This window comes from Grammomys surdaster, unplaced genomic scaffold (genome assembly GCF_004785775.1).
Source record: "Grammomys surdaster isolate TR1022 unplaced genomic scaffold, NIH_TR_1.0 149, whole genome shotgun sequence".
NCBI lineage: Eukaryota > Metazoa > Chordata > Mammalia > Rodentia > Muridae > Grammomys > Grammomys surdaster.
Window position 1 is genome coordinate 1544867 of NW_021604607.1, and position 6150 is coordinate 1551016.

At 48.4% G+C, this 6150-nt stretch overlaps 1 protein-coding gene across 1 annotated transcript in view; it reads left to right on the plus strand.

Moving 5' to 3' along the window:
* The first annotated feature begins 1593 nt into the window (after positions 1-1593).
* Ston1 (stonin 1) overlaps positions 1594-6150 on the plus strand; it is a 49740-nt gene continuing 45183 nt past the window's right edge. The window contains exon 1 of the mRNA XM_028765157.1: positions 1594-1696. The gene's annotated coding sequence lies outside the window, so the exon portion shown is untranslated. The remainder of the gene's footprint in view (positions 1697-6150) is intronic.

Below are 6150 nucleotides of genomic sequence, written 5' to 3' on the forward strand. Positions count from 1 at the left end.
AGGCTTTGTGTGGTAGGCAAGTACCACCGAGCCGGTCCTATTCAGACCCACCTGTCTTTCTTCTTCTTCCCCTCTCTTCTTCCCCCTTTGCTCTTCACTCCCCCTTCCCTCCATACTAGAAGGCCATCCAGCTCCTGTTTTCTCCAGTAGGGATTCTTGCCCCCACCTCAAGTTACCAGTGTTTTACTTTCTATGCTCTGTGTTCTCACTTGCCAAACCTCAGATCTTGGTAGTTACTAGGATAGTAGTAAGGGGAGACAGGGAGGCGAGGGGTTCTTCTTCTTCTGTTTATTGGCTTAGTTCTGTTAGTGTTGTGCTCAAAGCATAAACACAATTAGAACTCTTACCAGAGAATAACATTATCCCCAGTGTGGCTAACTGTGTGGTATGAGGCACATCTGTGCCCTCTCTGGAGCTCCATTTCCTCCCTGAGTCCTGGTGGCTGGACAGACTACTTGAATGTCTTTCCCATTTTACCAGGTTCTTCAAGGCCACAAAGACTACACAGGGGAGACCACTGCTGTGTGAAGTCAGGGAGATGCCCAACTTGACTTCCAGCTTCCTCTCAGCTGCCAGCCCAGCCCTCAGCGTGAGTTGTTTGTTCATTGCCCTCCTAGCATGCACACCTGATCTCCTACCAGGCAGTTCCTCTAGCAGACTATTAAACAGTATTTCTCGGCTACCTTTCTGACACCACGGGGATTCACTTCGTGATGCACTGGGTGTCCACCCTGGGGAATACAAAAGTGAGTGGGAACCCACTGGAATCAGAAGTGAATGGGAATTCACTGGAATCAAAGACTCTGCCTAAAACCCTCATGATTTCTTTTCTGCTTCACACTCTTGATCATTTCACCTCTCCTAAATACTCCAGACTCCCCCAGGGCCTGGGATATCCTCTTCCTGCACACCCTAGCCAGTCCAACTGGCTCCATTCTGGGATTCCGTGTCCTTCTAGGAAAAGGGCGCCTTACCTCAGTTGTTGTTGAAAAAGTAGACGAGATGTACTGAGGGCCATCTGTTCTGATGGGAGTGGTGGGGGGAGTGGTGGGGGGAGTGGTGGTGGTGGTGGTGGGAGTGATGGGAGTGGTGGTGGTGGTGGGGAGTTACATTGGAAACCAGCTGGGGAAGATGCCTCCTCTTCCACTTCCCTCGTGCGCTCTCCAAGATGCACGCCAGAGGCGCTGTGGTTTTCCTGTTTTCTCGCACAACTCGGTCCTTCACTCATTCACCTGATCATTTATGCGCCAGATGAGTGTGGACTTCTTCAAGGAAGGAGGATTTTCAGCATCATCAACCATCCTTCGCTGTGGACCCTGTTGGTTCCACTTTAAAAGGAAAAAGGCAGGCCCTTGTAGAGGCATCCAAAATAATTTGGTGACCTCTTTCCAGCTTCCTTTTTAGGGACTACTGGCCGAGACAGCGGATTCCTGAGGGAAAGCGAATGAATGTCCGATCTTATACCAGAAAAAAACTTTGAGGGACCGAGGTTGGAGAAACAAGCAAGAAGGGAGGATCCCTCAGAGGAAGAGGGGCGGGGACTGGAGGAGTGCCCGCGTGGTGCACCCTCCCCACCCCTGTCGCCCGGGCCCTCCTCCCCCTTCTCCCTCCCCCTTCTCTTCCCTCTCCTTCCTCCCCTCTCCTCTTCCCTGTGTGGATGGCGGTGGCCAGAGTCGGAGCCCCAGTCGCGCTGCCCGTGAGTGATCAGCCCCAGGGACAGGCCCAAGAAGGCTTGGGGGAGCCCTTCTCCAGGGTGGGATCGCTCCGATTCTCTGGAGTTTGAGGGCGGGGGCAGAGAACATCTCCTTTACTCCCTACGGGCGAGAGGGTGGGCCCCATCAACTTCTCTCTGCCCTGGGCCTAACTGCAAAGAAAGAAAAGAACAACTGCACGGGACAGTCAACTTTGTGGGGAGGACGGGACTGGGGCTGTAGGAACCCACGCGTGGTCACCGCCACCCAGACCTGGGCACCAGCCCCTGTGGATCAGGGCAGATCGGATCCCCACCCCTACGACCCCCACCCCTATTCCTGCAGTCTTCCTGGCTCCTGTCCTTGGAGTTCCAGTCTCCTCCCACCTCTGGGTTCACCTCCATCCATCCGCTTTTGCCCTCAGAGATGACCAGCCGGGCCGAGCCAGTCAGGCCAAGGGATTACGCACAGGCGTCGCACTCTGCCCCAGTATGTGCTGCAGGAATGGCAAGCGCCAGGATTTGGCATGTGGACTTTGTGGATGCAGAAGGGGTTGAGACTATAGTCCTTTACAGGACTTGGTAGCACCCATCCTCTAGATCGCTAGTTACCTATGGTCTGTTTATTTTCTTTCCAACTGTATGGCCCCCACCAATGACAGTTAACCTAATTAGATGTCAAAGCTCCTGAAGAAAAGTAGAAATCTAGCCAAAAAAACAAGCCCCCCCCCTTTTTTTTGTTCAGGGTCAGTGAGATGGCTTAGGGGGTAAAGGCGATTGCTGCCAAGCCGTGAGGACTTGAGACTTGAGTTCAATTCCTGGGGATCTAAATGGGGTAGTGAGACATTGTTCTCCACATTCCGCTCGTGGCACTCTATCCCTACTCCACTGCTGACGCTTAAACGAACAAACACAAACACAACTAATAATAAATAAACACTCTGTGCAGAAGCTGGTCTTTGGAAAGTAAAGATTTCAGTCTCCACTCAACTGTGTTAGTTTTGTTTTGTTTTTTAGACTCCTCTATCCCGTCTATTACAACCTCCTCTAGGCTTTAATTTGCTCCACATGCTTGGGCAGGAAGGCTGTTGTCACCTCCCCACCCCCATCTGCAGGGCTCCCTGTTGCCGGTTTGCACTTTCTCTCCCCTATGCAGGAGGTGCAGACAAGTGAGAGAAGGAAGGAGGAGGCTGGAGCCAGGGCCGCAGACAAAAAGGGCAGCACACTTAACTTTAACCCTGCGGCGGCTGTGGCTTCCACAGGGTTCCGATTGGGTGGAAGGGCTGTGTAGTTCATCTGTGGTTTGTATGTCGGGTCTCATTATGGCTGAATCAATGTTTCCATGCCAGGCTTGATTCTCTGGGCTCTTCCAGACAGCCTGCTGATTTTCACATGAAGCTACACAGATGGAGTCTGGAGTCGTTTTTATTGTCACTGTGTTTTAGAGGTTGAGTGAGGTTGGATGTCTGCTCATCGCTCACTAGGAATCAGAGCAGCTGGAGGCAGCCAGGCCCTGAGCTGAGCTGCTCTGTGTGAGGGGAACTGCAGTGGGCACAGCACCTCACTGTGTGTGAGGAATATACACTTCCGTTTGCTTCTTGAGGGTGTTTTGGATGTGTGGTGTATGTGTGTGCACACAACTATGGAGGGTAGAGGAGGCTGGGGCATGCCTTGCTCAATCCCCTCTTACTCCCTTGAGACACTGTCTCTCACTGAACCTGCAGCTCACAGACTGGCAAACCCCAGCAAGCATTCTGCTTCTGCCCAGGCATGTGTAGTTCTTGCCAAGTTGCTGCTGTAGGTGGGTGCTCGCGATCTGCGTCCAGGGCCTTCAATTAGCCCCTAAGGAAGACGTGATCTGAGAAGCTTGAGCTGTTCTCTGTACAAACAACATAGCACAGGTTGCAAACAACACTTTAAGACAGGTCAGGGTATAAATAAAGATTTAAAAGAACTTCCAGAGACTCATAACTGCTTTTAGTACACTGAGGATTAAGTGACTGTCCATGAGACATCTGCATCATTCTCTGCAAGGCCCAGGGACACAGCAGGAGACAGGGAAGATAGAAATGAAGACCTGAAGGGTGGAAGGTGTGCTAAGAACACGTACATGAACACAGTGGCAGTAAGGCTACCTGTACAAAACTGGGCCCATCACCAGTGCATGGAGGATCAGGGAGGGGCTCCTAAGGCCCTGCCCTTCCCTGATGAGCTTCGGATAATCAGTGATCTCTAGAGGATATTCCTCAGTGGTGCAGTTATTGGTAAGTTGAGTAAGGGCACCCCCTACTCATATCATGATAAAGTGCAATAGAACACACACACATGCACACACGGGTGGGGGCACTTGGGAAGACAGGCAGAGGGAGAAGAAGGGGTAAGAGGACAAGGAGGGGGATGATCAAAGTGCATTTTATCTATGTAGGCATTGTGAAAGACAATACAATAAAAAGGGATTTTAAAAACCGAATTAATTGAAGACAAGGATCAGGGGCTTGCTTTAAATAGGATGTGTGACTTCTGTCCAGCTTGACAGTCCCACATTTGTATCAGTCAGGAAAGCTTTGTCAGTGGCCTCCAACTTCTTAGTGTGCTGGGATATCCTTCATTTAAATTCAAGTCCTCAAGTATTGAACTTGTATGTCCTCATTCTCTAGACAAACAATGCACCCTGATAAGAATCTTCAGTCTCTTCCTGTTCCCAAGAATTTCCAATCGTGAGTTTAATGCCCTGGAAGCCAACCTTATACTGTTTGGAAAAAACCTGCCTATCTGGCAGTGTTCCCTTTTGCACCCATGACGGCATGAATCTAGTTAAACAGAACAGCCTGCCACATATCCAGCAGTAAAGACAAGCTAAACACAGGCTGCACAGGATGCTGGAGATGTCAGAAGACCACAGAAGGGTCCCTGACCTCAGGATGAACAGGTCGGATGTGAAGTGGAGTCACATCTCCACACAGCCAGAAGAAAGTTGGCCACCACCTGAATGTGTCAAATGGGTTAGAAATGCAGAAGGTGGGTGACCACCATCAAAAGGCAAGAGGAGAGGGGTTGTCAGAAGTAAACTCACCCAGAGGAATGGTATGTGGCCTTTAAATGCTATGCTGTACAGAATACTGAATTACATAGGAGATACTTAGAGAGCAGGGGTGGATTTAAACAGTAAGTTATGGATTAGAAAGCACCATCTTTTCACTGAGAAAATATACCCATGACAATTGAAATGCTATGCTTTGAAATTGACTCAGGGATTATAGTTGCTCTTGCTTTTCTTTATGTTGGCCAGCTTTTTTTTTTTTTTATGTTCCTCAGCTTTTGACAGTAATGATAGCTAACATTTACAGAGTGTTAAACACTCACATGGAGTATTTCATTTTAAAACTCTTTGAGGTAAGAACTATTATTATTTTCTTTGGGGAGATTCAGAAACCAGGATTAGAGGGGAACTTGCCCAAGGCTGCAAAGCACTGAGTGAAGGAAGCAAACTCAAACTTAGGCCAGTGGTGAAAGCCCCAATCGCTACTGTTCCGGTATGTAACTTATCAATATTGTTTTAGAAAAATAGAAAAGAGAAGGAAAATATTTCTTTCTTTAATAGAGTCAAGGTTTTTTGATTGCTTATAAAATGCCCCACCTTCCAAACCCTTCAGCTTCCATTCACTCTTCCTTGGAAGTCGTTGAGAGCTTTTCCAGACTTACAACACAATTGTGAAGCAAAACTCTACCTCATAAGATGGACAAGGAAGTTTCTGGAAGCTTTCCAGCCAGACAGGAGTTCCAGGAACCCGTGGGACTGTGGAGCATCTGGAGTGCAGGGCTGGGCTTCTTGAAGTAGGCCAGGCAGACTCTGTCTCCAGAGCTGTCCGCCTGGGCGTCTGCTGCTCTTCACAGCAGTGTTGGTGGGATGGGTAGAAAACTTTTCTGTGTCTCGATGCTTAGTTCCTTGTAAACATGGCAGTGAACTTGTATTTGGAAGCCTGGCTGATCTCATGCATTGGCAAGGTTGGCTGATTTCACATGCCCATACCATACACATACAATTTTATTGTTTTTATTGTTAAGTTTTTATTATATAAAACAATAAATAGATAAATCTCAAAAAAAAGAAGAAAAAAATCAATATGAGGGTCAAGGACCCCTTCCCAAATTATCCCAATTAGACTGACATTTGAGATCCTGATTATATTTAACAAATAAGAGATTTATTTCTGGTCTCGGTGTGGGAGTGTGTCCCTTGAGCAGTTTGCCTGTGCTCTCTAGTGGGGGCTGTAACCCCACAATTACTGATGTTTATCTTTTCTTATTCTTCTGGAGGAAACTCAAAGCCAACTGCAGTTGTAGGGCTTCTGGGCCTTTCTATTTTACAACTAATGACACACACTCTTTCCTGCCTGCTCCTCCTGATACTTCCCATTTCGCACTTACATCACAGTATTTTACCGTATCCATTCAGGATT